Source organism: Stegostoma tigrinum, chromosome 15, assembly GCF_030684315.1.
Source record: "Stegostoma tigrinum isolate sSteTig4 chromosome 15, sSteTig4.hap1, whole genome shotgun sequence".
Lineage (NCBI taxonomy): Eukaryota > Metazoa > Chordata > Chondrichthyes > Orectolobiformes > Stegostomatidae > Stegostoma > Stegostoma tigrinum.
The window spans coordinates 21,954,451-21,971,775 of NC_081368.1; the positions used below are offsets into that span (position 1 = coordinate 21,954,451).

The window sequence follows — 17,325 nt, forward strand, 5'->3', positions numbered from 1 at the left end:
TGGAGATTGCAAGTGAAGCAGCTTGAATTAGAGGCAATGATAAGGGAAAAGGAAAAAGGAGGAATAACCCTGGCAGAACAAAAAGAAAGAGAAAGGGAAATGGAAGAGTTTGAACTACAATTCAAAGCAGAGGAAAATAAAAGGAAGGGATGGTCCTAGCAGAAGAAAGAGAGAAAGGGAGAGTTTTTGAGCCTCAGAGGCTGGCACTGAAAAATCAAAGTCAACATAAAATGACAGTGATGGAGAACAATCCCACCATAGGCAAAGACATGGTAGGGATCTGTTTAAACATGTGCAAGCATTGCCTAGGTTCAAAAAAGAGGATGTGGAAGCCTTTTTCATCTCATTTGAGAAAGTGGCTAAATAAACAAAATGCTGGTGACCATGTGGGTATCGTTTATCCAAATAAAGTTGGTAGCTAGAGCGAGTGAGGTATTTGAATCACTATTAGAGAAGGTATCTGGGGAGAATAATGAGGTAAAAAATGCCATCTTAAGAGAACATGAGGTAGTGCCAGAAGCTACTTCAGGAATCTAAGGACGGAACCTGGTCAAAAGTACATAGAGTTTGAAAGAATCAAACAATCTTGATCGGTGGATAGGGCATTGAAAATATAACGTTTCATGCTTTTAGAGAGACAATTATTTTGCAAGAGTTCAAAAATTCACTTCCTGAAGTAGTGAAAACTCATGTGGACGAGCAGAGAGTTAAGACTGCAAGATTAGCAGTGGAAATGGTAGATGATTATGAGTTGGTTCGTAAGTCAAAGTTTTGTTTCTGACATTAATTTCAACTTGTAAGGGATAGAAATTGGGGAAAAGAGAAAGGAGGTTTCATTGGAGATAGTAAAAATCGTTTATCACAAGAGTAAAAAGGAAACCTGTGAGAGGAAAAGAAAAGTTGAAAGTCTCATGTGTTTTCACTGTAGTAAAGCACATTAAGTCACAGTGCTGGTGGTGTAGCAAGAGCGCTGGGAAGACAGATGTAAGAACACAGGATAGGCCAATGATTTTTGTTCAAGTGGTAAAGGAAAGCTAAGCCAAAGCCAGGGGTTGGTTGAGAAGGAAGTACCAGATCTCTTTAAAGAATTTATTTGCGTTGGTAAGGTTTACTCCTGTTTGCCAGGAGGAGTAGGTAAAGAAATCAAGATTTTAAGATATATGGGAGCAAGTCAACCTTTGATAGTGAGAGATGAGAATTATACAATTCAGAAGGAGTACTGCCAGAAAAAGTGGTAATGCGTGGTGTTCGTGGTGAAAAGAGCAGTGCTCCGTTATGTAAGGTGGGATTGGACAGCCAGGCAAAAAGTGGTAAAACGACGGAAGAGAGAGAAATTCTCGGTTTCAAAACTACAGTTTGTCCTTGGTAATGACATAGCTGGGTCAGATGTGGGAGTCATGCCTCCTGTATGTGAAAAGCCAGTGGAAAGTCAGGCAACTGAGGTGTTACAGGAAGCCACAAGTTGAAACAGGATGAGAAATCAGGAAGTAAAAGTTAAGGAAGTTGAAGCTCAATTATCAGAAACTATCAAATTGCTGAGAGGGGAAAAAAACAAGAGGTGGAGGACAAAGTGATTTTTTAGTTTGGAGAAATTAGCAGGCTTACAATAGAAAGATGAAAAACTAAAGCAGTTGTATCAAAAAAGAAGAATCTGAGTGTATCCCAGAATGTTACTATCTTAAAAATGAAGTCTTGATGAGGAAATAGAGACCAAGACAATGTATGGGCAGATGAAAAATGGACTAAAAGCTCATCAAATTGCATTATTGGTGTAGAAAGGAAGTGTGGTGGACAGCATGTGAATTACCAGTAGATGGTCATTTGGGAGTAAGGAAAACTCGAGTCAAAATGTAAAAACGTTTTTATCAGCCTGGGCTGCATAAGGATGTGGTTGAATTCTGCGGGACATGTCATGTGTGTCAGGTCATCAGAAAACCTCAGGTAGTGATAAAGTCAGCACCCTTAATACCCATTCCCACATTTGAGGAACCTTTTAGAACAGTCTTAATTGATTGCCTAGGACCCCACCCCACCACCAACCCCAAAATAAAACGTGGGAATCAGTACTTATTGGCCATAATAGTTGTATCTACTCAACTTTCAGATGCCAGTCCATTACACAGTATCAGAGCTAAAAGAGTTACTCAAATTTTTGTTTCATAGATTTGGACTCACCACGGAAATACAAATTGATTCAAGGGGAAAATTTTGCGTCAAAATTATTCAATGAAGTTATAGATATCTTAGGAATAAAACAACTAAATCCATTGTGTACCATCCAGAATCGCAGGATGTGTTAGAATGGTGGGATCAAACATTAAAGACCATGTTGTGGTCTTGTGGTCACAACTATCCAGAAAATTGGGATAACAAAATTCTATTTGTACTTTTTACAATGCACCTCATGAAAGAACTAAATTCAGTGCATTTGAATTAGCATTGGGGCATGAAGGGAGAGGACTGCTGAAATTAATGAAGGAGAAATTAGTGAGTCATAGGTCAGAGGCCACACATTCAGATTATGTGTCAGATTTTGGGGGAAACATTAAAGGGCAGGAGAATTGGCTAGACAGCATTTGAAAGTAGCACAGCATGTGATGAAATAGGAAGCAGACAAGAAATAAAAAATTCACAAATTTGTTCATGGAGATGAAATATGAGTGTTCAGTAGTAAGTGAACCTTTAAAAGGCAAGGTTTAATGAATTTTATCAAATCAAAAGGAGATTGAGTGAGGTCAATTATTTGATTGAAAGAAATCTCACCAGGTGTGTCACATGAATATGCTCGTAAGTTATTTTGATTGGGAAGGAAAGCAAAAGGAGAGCATGTTACTTGTTACAACGAGTGAAGAATCAAGTTCAGAGGATTCTGAGATAACAAGGTGCAGAGCTGGATGAACACGGCAGGCCAAGCAGCATTAGAGGAGCTGAGTGAAAAAGGGTCTAGGGCCAAAACATCAGCTTTCCCGCTCCTTTGATGCTGCTTGGCCTGCTGTGTTCATCCAGCTCTACATCTTGTTATCTCAGATTCTCCAGCATCTGCAGTTCCTACTATCTCAGAGGATTCTGAATTGGGCATTCCTCAAATTAAACTGGACAATGTAGAAACTCTCAAAAACTGGGATAAATTATTGAATTATCTTTCAGAGGAAAACTGAAATTATCTGAAAGAGTTATTACAATCAATGGGGAGATGTGTGGGAATAAGCTGCGAAGTACTAATCTAATTACACATGATGCAGGCATAGGAAATACTGTTCTAATTAAGAAACAGCCTGATAGATTTAACCTCCCCAAAGCTGGTTCAGGTTCAAAAATAAAGAGATTGAACGCATGCTCAAAGACGATATAATTAAAGTGAGTGGCAACGAATGGAGCTCACCTGTGGTGAGTTTTAAAAGCTGTATTTTGTCCTCATATTATTTATAAAGAAAGGTTGAGACAGAGGTAGCAGGCAGTCTCAAAGCCAACAAAGTAAACAGTTTCTGAGACCCTGGAGTTTTTTTTAAACGTTCGAACAATAGAAGCAGCCTGAATGGGTGGGATCAAGCTCCCACAGAATCAGGTCTTTAAATTTTATGTGTTTGGCTGTTGCTGCTGGGATCTGGAAGCTGGATGTGGAAGCTCTTAATCCTCTCTCTGTTACAGCTAAAAAACTGGAGCTCTCTTCCTGCTGCTAGGATTGCATGTGAGACAATCTATTTTACTGAATTTGCCTTTGCCAAGGGTGTGTTTATGGAATGGTGGAAATAGTTAACTGGTAGTAGTTTATAGTTAAGCATTTTGATAGAATTACAGTTGAGTCAATTCTTTTATTTTTATTTTGTCTATATTTTAACAGTAGTGTATAAATGAAGTGTGTTTTGCTTGAAGTTGAGTAGCTTGAGCAATCGAATTTCATCTGCAGCACAAAGCCTTACATCTACCTCTAAAATAAGAAAAAATTAGGGTTTCGGCTATCGTCTTAATATATTTTGACAGAGATTTGGTATAATGGGAATCTACAGACCAGTTAGCTTGTTCTCCCATTGTGTGAAGGTGTTAGAATTGATCAATGAAAATTCTAATTGAGCACTTAGAAAAGCTAATGTATCAACCTGGCTTAGTGAAAAGAAAATCACGTTCAACCAATTTACTAAACCTTCTTGAAGTAACATATAATGTGGACATAGGAACCTTGTAGAAGTTACTGCACTTACATCCAGAAGATATTTAATCAGATGCCTTGTGAAAAGTTTTTACAGAAAATAAAGGCTAATAGAGTAGTAGTTAAATATATTGGCATGGGTAGGAGATTGGTGCACTGGTAGAAAATAAGATAGTATGCACGAATGGGTCTCTGTCTGGTTGGTAGATTGTGATGAGTCGAGTCCTGCAGGAATCTCTACTTTTTCCAATTTACATCAATGACTTGTGCCTTTGTTTAAGAACAGTTGGAAGGCCAAGGCACAGTGGTTAGCACTGCTGTCTCACAACACCAGGGACCAGAATAAAATCCCAACCTTGGGCTACTGTCTGCCTGGATACTACACATTCTCCATGTTTCCATGGGTTTCCTCCCACAGTCCAAAGATGTGCAGGTTAGATGGATTGGCCATGACAAATTGCCCATATAGTGAGCAGGTTAGGTGAATTAGCCATGAGAAAGAGTTATAGGATAGGGGGTTAGTCCGGGTGGGATGCTCTTCATTGAGTTGATACAGATTTGATGAGCTGAATGGCCTGCTTCCACACTGGAGGGAACTAAAGACTTGAGTGTCTGGTTTGGTTGTGGGTAAATATTTGGAGATGATTATAAAAAGATAGGATTTATAGACTTTTGAAGAGGCAGAAATGGATTAGGGATAGTCAGCATGGTTTTGTGTGAGGAAACTCGTGTCTCACAAATTTGATTGAGTTTTTTGAGGAAGTTACCAAAAAAAGATTGTCAATGTCAGAAGAGTAGATGTTGTTTATTTGGATTTTAGTAAAGATTTTGACAGGATTCCACATGGTAGATTAATTAGTAAAGTTAGGTCACATGGGATTCATGGTGAGCTTGTCAATTGAGTACATAAATGGCTTAATGGCAGGAAACAGACAGTAACTGGAGACCTGTGAACAGTGATGTTCCACAGGGATTGGTTTTGGGTCCTTTGACAGGAGTGAAGGTGTGGAACTGAAATTTGCAGATAGCATGAAAATAGGTATATTGAGAGGTAGGGAATAGATAAATTTAGTGAGTGGACTAACACTTGGCAGATGATGTATAATTTGAGAAAATGTCAAGTTCACTTTGAGAGCAGAAATAAAAATGCAGAGTATCACTTAAATGGAGAATGCCTATAAATTGCGAGATGCAGATAGGTCTAGGTGCACTAGTATATGAGTTACCAAATATTAATATGCAGGTATTCCACTTAATGAAGGTGGCTCATGGGATCCTTTTATTACAAGAGGACTTAAAAACTCAAGTAAGGATGGTATGCTTTGGTGAGGTTGCATTTCAAATATTGTGCGCAAGTTTTGTCAAATTTAAGAAAACAAGTAAATGTGTTGGAACCAGGTGGCAAACCTGACTGAGGAGATTTAAACATTGGAGGTTAGAGAGAGATGGACACATACCTGAGAACGACAACACACCCAAAGACATGGGAGGTAAGGGAGGTTGTAGTAGTAGTCTGCAAGGGCTTATTTCTGATTTGGGAAAAGTCGTCAAGATAGTATCTGCTGAGAAAGAAACTCTAATAAATATCAGCCAAGAAGGGGAGCTGGGTGATCAATGGTTTTGTAGAAATAGGGTGGAGGAAGCAGGAGCCAGTTAGATGAACAGAATAGGCTTGACAGGGCATGATGGGGAACAGGATAGAAATTAAGAAATGCAAGTTCAAGGCTACAGCTAGTGAGGCGTTAGACATATGGCACAAACCAATTATTGAAAGCCGGTCAAAACCCTTATATCAAAATGTTATTTATATTGAAATAAACATAAATTTATCTTATAGATATATTTAATAATTTAAAATTGTACTTCCTGCAATAGTGTCTTCCATCAAAAGCCTGTGCTTATCTAAAAACCTAAGTCAAGCTCATGCAGCGTCCTGGTACTATAGATGTTAGTTGGAACTATAGTTCCCAGCTTGAATCCATGCATACAACTGCTGGAATGTTTTAACATTGGCCATTTACAATGTGTGCCAGGACTTGTTGTTTGTAAGCCCAAGATCCTACAATGGAAAATTACTGTTTACAGGGTTCCCAGGGAGCCATTTTTAGCCCAGTACAAAATAATAAATTTTTTTTTACAGCTCCAGTTTCTAAGACAAGTATAGCACAATTTATTCAGGGATAACTCTTCAGAAAATAAAGATAATTCAAATTACAATTTTTGAAGAGTGCTTCCCAAACATTTGCACGTTTGAATATCAAACTTCAAGATTTGCTGCAGCAAAATCGTGTCTGCCATTAGTTGGACATGCCCTTCCACATTAATATTTTAATTTTATTTTCAAGCTGATAATGACACAATAAATGAGTACCTGGGACCAGATCTGGCAAGCAACTGTACGCTGTGGGCTTTGTTTCCAGCAGGGTATTTTACCTGATGTGGCAATGCTTATATCATCCCTCATACCACAAGAAACAAAGCGAGGATAACATGGTATTGCAAGATGTTTTATTGTAACTATTATTACATATAAGCAATTCTTCGATAGTCACGTAAGTGTCTGGGGTAAGCAATTAGATTAGAGGAGAGCAGCATGCTTTCAACAGTGTGACTTGTATCCACTGATCTCAGGGTAAGACAAAAGTTTGAAACCTTTACACACTGAGGTCACATGCTACGATACAATGATGATATAATGAGCAGCTCTCTGAAAGGTATACTGATACTCTTTGTTTCATAATGACATACAGATGCATACCATAATACTTTCCTTTAGCTAAAGATAAAAAGTTACCCCAAACAGATACATATAGTACATAAATGCACTTTGTCAATTCAACAATTTACATATAGGTAAAACATAGTTTACAAATTAATCATCAAAATAATGCATTGGACATTTGACAACTCACCCAGATCTGATGATAGTCTACCCACCCAGAAAGGTACATACTGCTCTCTGTTACATTTGTTTGACAACTTGGTTATCTTGCTGCTACTTGCTATGACTCAACATCACCATTCATCATTGTTGTACTGTTTTGCCTCACTCTCTTCATGCATGATTGGAGTGTTGCACATTTGCCTGAGCAAAGCAGCAAAAAACATCAGGAATGAGTTACTGCCAGTTCCAATAATACCAGCTGGCACACTACACATCTCTTTCATTGTCTTCTGTCTTTAAGGATGAGGTTCCTGTCTCTCGGAATGGTTGGACAACTGGTTGCTGGGCAAGGTTATTTATACTTGCCTTCTGAACGCAAGTTTAAAGGGGATAGTAATCCTTTTCGATTAGTGTTACATGAAAATGCAGCAATACAAAACTCTTACTTTGTTGTTTGACCCTTAAACAATTATTGATTTAACAGTAGATATCACTCTAAACCCTTCTTATTCATATGCCCATCCAGATGCCTTGTTGTAATTGTACCCAGCTCCACCATTTCCTTTGGCAGCTTGCTCCACACACGCACCAACCTCGGTGTGAAAAAGATGCCCCTCTGTCCTTTTTAAATCTTTCCCTCCTCACCTTAAACCTATGCTCTCTAGTTTTGGACTCCTGCTCACTTGGAAAAAGACCTTTACTATTCACCCTATCTACGCCCCTCATGATTTCCTAAACTTCTGCAAGGTCACCCTCAGCCTCCGACACTCCAGTGGAAGAAGGCCTCAGCCTATTCAACCTCTTCCTATAACTCACACCCTCCAGTCCTGGCAATATGCTTGTAGACCTTTTCTGCACCCTTTCAAGTTTAACAACATTCCTCTATGGAATGGCGACCAGAATTAGAACATAGAACATAGAACAATACAGCGCAGAACAGGCCCTTCGGCCCTCGATGTTGCGCCGACCTGTGAACTAATCTAAGCCCATCCCCCTACACTATCCCATCATTATCCATATGCTTATTCCAAAGACTGTTTAAATGCCCCTAATGTGGCTGAGTTAACTACATTGGCAGGCAGGGTGTTCTACACGCTTACTACTCTCTGAGTAAAGAACCTGCCTCTGACATCTGTCTTAAATCTATCACCCCTCAATTTGTAGCTATGCCCCCCCTTGTACAAGCTGACTTCATCATCCTCGGAAAAAGACTCACTGTCCACCCTATCTAATCCTCTGATCATCTTGTATGTCTCTATTAAATCCCTTCTTAGCCTTCTTCTCTCCAGTGAGAACAGACTCAAGTCCCTCAGCCTTTCTTCATAGGGCCTTCGCTCCAGGCCAGGCAACATCCTGGTAAATCTCCTCTGCGCCTTTTCCAATGCTTCCACAATTGAACGCAGTATTCTAAACATGGCCTCACCAATGTCCTGTACAGCCACAGCTCCAATACTCATTGCTCTGACTAATGAAGTATGCCAAATGCCTTTTTCACCACCCCATCTACATACGACTCCAGTTTCAACGAACTACACACTTGTACCCCCAGGTTGCTGTGTCCAGCAACACTTTGCAGTACCCCACCATTAACTGCATAAGTTCTGCTGTGCTTTTCTTGCTTTTCAAGCAATTTCTGTTTGTGTTTCTGATTTATAACATCCGCAGTTCTTTCATTTTTATTATGTCCTGCCGTGGTTTGCCTTACCAAAATGCACATTTATCGGAATTAAACTCTATCCTGCCAATCCGCAGCCCATTAGCCCTTCTGAACAAGGTCCTGTTTTTCCACAGAATAATCTTCTTCACTGCCCATTACACCACCTACTTTGGTGTCATCTGCAAACTTGCTTACTATGCCTCCTATAATCACATCCAATTCATTTACATAAATGATGAAAAGCAGTGGACCCAGAACAGATTGCTGTGGGTACGCTGCTGGTCACAGGCCTCCAGTTTGAAAACCAACCCTTTTTATTCCCCTCTATTCATTTGTGGGATGTGGGCATGGCATGGCAGCATTTCTTGCCAATCCCTAGCTGCCCCGAAGAAGGTGGTGAGCTGCCCTCCCGAACTGCTGCAGTCCTCCTGCTGCGGGTTGATCCACAATGCCATCTGGGAGGGAACCCCAGGACCCCGACCCTACAACAGTGAAGGAACGGCGATACATTCCCAAGTCAGGATGGTGAGTGACTTAGAACATAGAACATTACAGCACAGTACAGGCCCTTCGGTCCTCAATGTTGTGCCGACCTGTCATACCAATCTCAAGCCCATCTAACCTACACTATTCCATGTACATCCATATGCTTATCCAATGACGACTTAAATGTACCTAAAGTTGGCGAATCTACTACCGTTGCAGGCAAAGCGTTCCATTCCCTTACTACTCTGAGTAAAGAAACCACCTCTGACATCTGTCCTATATCTTTCACCCCTCAATTTAAAGCTATGCCCCCTCGTGCTCGCCGTCACCATCCTAGGAAAAAGGCTCTCCCTATCCACCCTATCTAACCCTCTGATTATTTTATATGTTTCAATTAAGTCACCTCTCAACCTTCTTCTCTCTAATGAAAACAGCCTCAAGACCCTCAGCCTTTCCTCGTAAGACCTTCCCTCCATACCAGGCAACATCCTAGTAAATCTCCTCTGCACCCTTTCCAAAGCTTCCACATCCTTCTCATAATGCGGTGACCAGAACTGTACGCAATACTCCAAGTGCGGCCACACCAGAGTTTTGTTCAACTTCACCATAACCTCTTGGTTCCGGAACTCGATCCCTCTATTAATAAAAGCTAAAACACTGTATGACTTCTTAACAGCCCTGTCAACGTGGGTGGCAACTTTCAAGGATCTGTGTACTTGGAGGGAAAATTGAAGGTAGTGGAGTTCCCATATGTTTGATGCCCTTGTCCTTCTGGATGGAAGTGGTTGTGGGTTTGGAAGGTGCTGTCTGAGGGTCTTTGATGAATTTCTGCAGTGCATCTTGTAGACAGTACACACTGCTGCTACCGAGTGTCGGTGGTGGAAGGAGTGAATGCTTGTAGATGTAGTGCCAATCAAGAGGGCTTCTTTGTCCTGGCTGGTGTCAAGCTTCTTGCGTGTTTTTGGAGCTGCACTCGCCTAGGCAAGTGCAGAGTATTGCATCACTCACATGATTTGTGCCTTGTAGATGGTGGACAGGTTTTGGGGAGTCAGGAGATGTGTATTCACCGCAGTATTCCCAGCTTCTGGCCTGCTCTTGTAGCCACTCTGTTAATGTGGTGAGTCCAGCTGAGTTTCTGATTAATGGTAATCCCCAGGATATTGATAGTGGGGGATTCAGTGATGGTAACAGCATTGAATGTCAAGGGACAGTAAGATTGTCTCTTATTGGTGATGGTCATAGCCTGCCATTTGTGTGGCGTGAATGTCACTTGTCAGCCTAAGCCTGGATATTGTCCAGATCTTGTTGCATGTGAACATGGACTGCTTCTGTATCTGAGGAGTCATGAATGGTGCTGAACATTACACAATCATTGGCCAACATCCCCACTTCTGACCTCATGATGGAGGGAAGGTCATTGATGAAGCAGCTGAAGATGGTTGGGCCGAGGACACTATCCCGAGGAACTCCTGAAGAGATGTCCTGGAGCGGAGATAATTGACTTCCCACAACCACGACCGTCTTCCTATGTATCAGGTATGACTCCAACCACCAGAGCATCTGTCCCCAAACACCCCTTGATTTCAGTTTTGCTAGGGCTCCTTGATGCCACACTCAGTTGAATGCAGCCTTGATATTAAGGACAGTCACTGTCACCTCACCTGGGGAATTCAGCTCTTTCGTCCTCTACCACCACCGTCTGGCTTAAGCCAAATGCATATCTAATTGGCTAGCGCCTCCTGGATCCGATGTGATCTAACCTTATTAGACAGTCTACCATGTGGAACATTGTTGAAAACTTTGCTGAAGTTCACATAAGCAAAGCATACTGCTCTGCCATCAACAAACCGCTTATCTTTTCAAAAAAACTCAATCAAGTTAATAAGACACGATCTACCATGCACAAAGCCATGCTGACTTCCTTAATCAGTGCTTGCCTTTCCAAATACATGTAAATCCTGTTCCTCAGAACCTCCTCCAACAACTTACCCACCACTGACATCAGGCTCGCCTTCGGCACATCAGCTGTGGCTATCAATGATATAAACATCTCAGCCCCTCCCTTAGCTCCCCACAAACACCTCAGAAATACCTCATCAGGTGGTGAGGATTTCTGTACCCTTTGCCTTTTAATACCTACAGCACCTCCTTTTCTGTGATATGAACTCTTTATGAGTGAGGACAATGGGCTGATCATGTAACATAAGTCACTGCCATTTAGTATAGGTATTGAAATTGTTTAGCAGCATATCATGGTCCATTATTAGATACTATCCATTCCAGAATGTTTAAAAAGCTGGAAAGAGTGCTCATTATGAACACATTTGGTTGTTGGCATGGTGTTGCTTAGACTTGGAATGAAAGGAAACTAACTGAAGTAACCTGTCACAAAAGTATAATATTCCCCACGCACTGTGAATAGACCTGTGGTTATTTTTCTCCGAGAAGGACATAAGCAAACAGATACCAACTCCTTCTGTTGCTGGGGTTGGCATGAATGCATGAGGCATGCCAACTGTGAGTCATTCCATATCCTGATTGATCCCTGGCCACCACACGGATTGATGCATTAGTCATCGTGTACATTCAATACCCATGTGCTGCTGGTGTGACATGGACATAATATCCTGGTGTAATGCTTCGGTGTGAGATCTCGTTTGCCCTTAAAAATTACTTTGGATGATGTACCAATTCATCTCTGTATGACCAAAATGAACAAATCTTCTCAGGTACTTCTTTAATATTGTTAGGCCCTCTCTGGTTAATGATCTTTTGCAATTCTTGTTAATGTTCATCTTTGGCTATTGCAAATTGCAACTGTTACACTTTAGCCAGAGCCAATGTGAAAGAAATCGGTCTTGAAACCATCTTCAGCTTCACAATCTAGTGTCAACACGTAGATCAGGAGATATATCTTGGTCTTTCCATGGGTTAGACAACAAGACCATAAATGTAGAAGCAGAAGTAGGCCATTTCACCCACAGACCCTACTCCATCGTTCAATGAGATAATGGCTCATCTTTGAGATAATCCTCAAATTCATTCTCCTGCCTTTCGTACATTACCCTCGATGATTTAAAATTGATTTCAGCCTTTGATTATACTTACTGATTCAGCCTCAACAGTCCTCTGCAATAAAGAATTCCACCGATTCATTACCCTCAGAGAAGTTCCTGCTCATTTCTGCCTTAAACGTGCGACCCCTTATTCTGTGATTATCCCCCCTGGTCCTAGACTCTTCCATTAGCAGAAATATTTACATATATAAGCTGTCAACTCCTTTCGGTGTCTTTAATGTTTCAATAAGGTCACCATTCACTGTTCTTTTTTCATAAGGTTCGACCTACTTAACCTCTTCTCATAAGGCAGTCCCTCCATTCCTAGTGTCAGCGTCGTGAACGTTCTCCGAGCTGCCTCCAATGCCGGTATATCTTTCCTTAGATTGGGGCTCAAAACTGTACTCCAGCTATGGTCTATGGTCTGGAGTAGTGCCTTGTACAGTTTTAGCAAAACCTCCCTGCATTTAAACTCCATTCCCTTTGGAATAAAGGCCAACATTCCACATGCCTTCCTTATTACCCAGTGAACTTTGAAGCTAGCTTTTCAGCGGTTCATGAACAAGAACTCCTAAGTTCCAGTTCTATAGCTTTTTGCATTCTTTCTCCATTTAGATGATAATATCAGCTCCCCTATGCTTCTGGCCAAAGTGCATAACCCTACATAATATTGTCAGCCAAGTTATTGCTACCTGTCCATATCTCACTTGCCTTTCTATCTCTTTGTGTGTTATCCCACTAACTTGGATACAGCACATTCATTTTCCTCACGGGAATAACTCCACCTGCAAGTTCCCATCCAAACTATGCCATCCAATCACCATTCCTTGTGTCACTGGATCAAAATCCTGGAACTCCCTCCCTAATGGCATTGTGGGTTACTTACAGCATGTGTGCACTACAGTTCAGGAAGGAAGCTCACCAACATCTTCTCAAGGGCAGCTAGGGATGGGCAACACATGCAGGCTCATCCAGGGAGACCCACGTTCCAGGAAGGAATGAAAAGAATAACATTTCCAATCAGGTCAAATCTGTCTGTGTACAGATTTCACTGCAGTGGGAATGGTTATTTTCATGAGTTGTTACTGCACTGGGATTTGAGCATTCTGGTGCACTGCAGCACTGTTATTCACCAGATTGAAGATTTCAGGAAGCCAAGGGGAACTTGCATATTGGCACTACAGTGATTCTGCCTATGAATGGAACTGATGATCTATTATCTGCAGTGAGACTGTCTTTTGTAGGCTGTACCATGATTTGTCACCTACTGGGGTAAAGGCATTTCAGGATGTGTAATGGCAACATGTTGGCAGTAGCTCCCACGTCCATTTTAGGATTAATCATTCTGATTTTTTTTGTAGACATGTGAGATTAATGGAGATAAAAGCTTCCGTCTTATATCATCAACATGACATGAAATGTTAACGATATGGAAATCTTTGTCATTTTGTGAAATTTGCCTTTCACTTGGTTGATTCTGAATCTCATGGTCTACTCTGCTTATGAACATTGTTGAATTTTCCTTGCTGCCAGTGTTGCACAATTTTGTTGATCACCTGTTTTTTGTTCTGGGATCTGGTTTAGCCTTTGGACTTGTGCATGCTAGAAATGTGCTCTGATATTCCTTGTTACCACATGCTTTGCAAATAGGAAAGAAAAGGCTGGGCATCCTTTGGCCACATTTTTTAAATCATCAGCAGTAAATAACTGAAGGAAATAAACCTCATGTTTTCTCATTTTCAGTGTTAAAGATGTTGATTGACAGTAGGGGGCCAGGAGCAGTCAGGTGGGGCTAGTTTAGTTGGGGATTATATTTAGCATGGACTGGTTGGACTGAACAGTCTGTTTCCATGCTGTACAACTCTATGAACTCACCATGTCAATGAAAGGGCACCTACGCTTGGAGCAGAATGGATAGGATTTAAATTTTCTGCAATGAGTTTAGTTCAGAACCAGTGACCAAATACAAAAACTTTGTCAGTCTATATATTACAGTAGTGGGACAGATTGCAAGGTGGTGTTTCCACAAAGATAAAACTGGACCAGTACAATCAAATAGCAACTTCCAGATGGTTGAGGTTTAATGTGCATCTGCCTAAAGTTGCTGATCCAATTGCACATAAATGTCGGCAAATGCCTTTAGTCTTAGAAGACATTTTGCCAAAAAAATCTGGGTCAACGTACCCTGACTTGTTACAGTAATGCCTGTCATTTGCATATATGGAGAAGGAAAATAAAAATAATCACTTACATAAATATGGACAAACAACACCATTATTCAACTGTGAAGCAAATTCTGAGTTAACATCTTTAATTAAAAATCTTTTACAGGCAGATTCTGCTTAAATTCATTAAGTAGTACAGCAGATACGTTCATTAAAGAGAAAGACCAGGAAGAAAATTAATATGTATTCCCTAGTCTTTGACTGAAAATCCACACACTAAACAGATAGCGCTGCTCCCAGTGATACATGTAGATGTTTATTTAAGTTAATTTGATATTTAATAAGGTATGGATAATGGTTATTTATTTTCCAAAACACTTGTTTCACTGTGCCTGAGCAGGTGTCTGAAAAACCTGTTTTAAATGATTATTTCACTTGAGACAGACACAACTCCTTACAAAGGCAAAATCCGGCTCATCTCGCACAATGTCAATTACAGACTGGTTTAGCTTCCTTAAAAATGCTTTGTCTGGCATTTATTTTGTCCATATTCATCGGTTCTCATGAAAAGTCATTGACCCTGGCTACTTGGTGACCAGGGATGGGAACTGAGTATCCAGAGGTATTCAGTTTTTAGGAAGGATAGGGCAAACAATGAAGAAAAGGAGGTGGGTAATTTGGATTGTTGAAGAGGACATTAACACTATAGTGAGGAAGGGCATTAGCTCTGGAAAAGTGGAATCTATAATGAGTACAGCTTAAAAACACCAAAGGGGCAAAAAACGATAGTGGGGATTGCATCTCGACCCCCAAGCTATAGTAGTACTTTTGGGGAAGGTATTAAACAGGAGATTACAGCCACAAGCAATAAAGACACAGCTGTGATATGGACAATTTTAATCACCATATCGAGTGGGCAAATCAAATTAGTAACAAATCACAGCGGAGGCATTCAAGAGTATTTACAGAGTGTGTATGCCATGATTTTCTACGATCAATACATTGAGGAACCAACCAGGGACCAGGCCATCCTAGGCTGGGTACTGACTGAATCGAGCTCTGTAACGCCCCTTGGAGAAGTGACCGTAATATTATAGAACTGTTCAGTAAGATGAGGAGTGACATAGTTGATTCTGAGTCTGGGTCCTGGATCTAAACAGAGGAAACTACAGTGTCAAGTGGCGCAAGCTGGCTATAATGAATTGAGGAGCATTACTTAAAAGGGATATCAGTGGATGGGTGGGTGTACTGTGAGGAGGATGCAAAGATGCACGGAGGGGGTGCAGAGTCACCAGGATGTTGACTGAGATGACAAACTTTAGCTATGAAGAGAGGCTGGATAAGCTCAGGTTGATTCATTTGAAGCAGAGAAGGCTGAGGAGTGATCTGACAGAGGAATATAAGATAATAAAGGGCATGGACAGGGTGGGCAGAAAGGAACTCTTGAAGGCGGCAATAACAAGGAGGGACACTCTTCAGGTGATAGGAGCTTTCAAGGGGAGTTGCAGGAACAACTGCACTTCCTATCGTTAACATTAACATATAAAAACATGAAATTTACAAGAAATTTATTAAAAGGGTCAAGTATATTGTTTTATCTGCAGCAGAAAACGTAAACAATGCTTTCTGTTAGTGGTCCATACCTTCAACTGGAGACCAAATAGAGCAGCGATCTGCAAATCCCAGGATAATGTCTATGTTCAACAAGTAGGGCCACTAACAAAGCATAGCAGCATTTGTTATTTATAAGATCTGCTCCCTCCTGCACTCTGCATTAAGGGAAAATTGCTGTAATCAAATATTCCCAGAGATATCACCTTTAAAATTATTACACCAGTGAAAATGAAGTTGATCAAAAGCTGTGTAAAGCATGAGTTCAACATCTTCCAGAGCTTTGAGCCAGTTTTGTCAGACTTTCCTAAGTTCTCTGTCAGAGATAGAACTGAAGATTGTTGTCTTAAGGCAACGTCAACAACAGAATTCAGAAGCAAGGAAACAACTGATAGTACAAACATTCAAAATATTAATTAATTAGCCACATATTGCCATATCACAACTGTTTAATAAAGTAAACACTGGAGGAAATGATAGCATTAGGTACATCATCCACTGTGTAATGTGGCATAGCCATTGTGCAAAGTGGGAGAGAAGCAACAATGGTGATGGACAACTTCAGCAGTGAACAGGAAAAGAAGGTGGCACCAGGAATGCCCCTTTCTTCAACCACAGAGGAATCCAGTGTGAGTGGAAGAAAGAATGTGAAGTCTTTTTTTGAGTTTTCAGCTGAAGCTATTGCAGACTTGCCCACCTCTTGATTTCATGTTTGTCAAGGTCCAACCAATTTAGTTCACACCACTTGTGGTAACGCAGAACAATGGACTACACACTGCTCAGGCAATAAGCATTGAAAATCTGTGTTCCCAGATGATCTAGTGTCATGCCCCTTTACAATGGAAGGTGCCTGTCGCAAGTTAAGTCCCATGGCCACCATTTTTATTTTCTCCTCGGAAATATTTTTCAATCAACCTGTCTATTACTACATACCTCTGAAGCACGTGGGACACGGCATCACTAAAGGCCTTTTCATTCTTCCTGTAAGTGTCTTGGCCAAACCATCTTCCACTGCCTCATCAGTTATCTTCTCCTTCACCATGACCTCAAGACTGGGCCTATTTGCTGATGGATTCAATGTTCAACCCCAGTGGCAACCCATCCAATACTACCATCAACCTACTGCAGTATTTTGATGAAATCTGGGCATATATAAAAGCAAATTATTATCCACTAATCACTAACACAATCTGGAAAAACCACACCCTCCAGCCAATCCCCAACAATTTTATCCTCAGTGAGGGGATTACCATTGCTGAGTCCCTTATTATTAATGCCTCACTGGGCTCCACTGACCAGAAGCTTGACTGAAACCAGTG

General features: G+C 40.9%; 1 protein-coding gene across 6 annotated transcripts in view; it reads right to left on the minus strand.

Annotated features, from left to right (window-relative positions):
• The window catches only part of nexmifb (neurite extension and migration factor b), a 266,291-nt gene that overhangs the window by 236,647 nt on the left and 12,319 nt on the right, over positions 1 to 17,325 (minus strand). The window contains exon 2 of one of the 6 annotated variants that reach the window (XM_059651368.1): positions 5,605 to 5,709. The exons of the other annotated variants lie outside the window; for them this stretch is intronic. The gene's annotated coding sequence lies outside the window, so the exon portion shown is untranslated. The remainder of the gene's footprint in view (positions 1 to 5,604; positions 5,710 to 17,325) is intronic. 6 annotated transcript variants of the gene reach the window in all.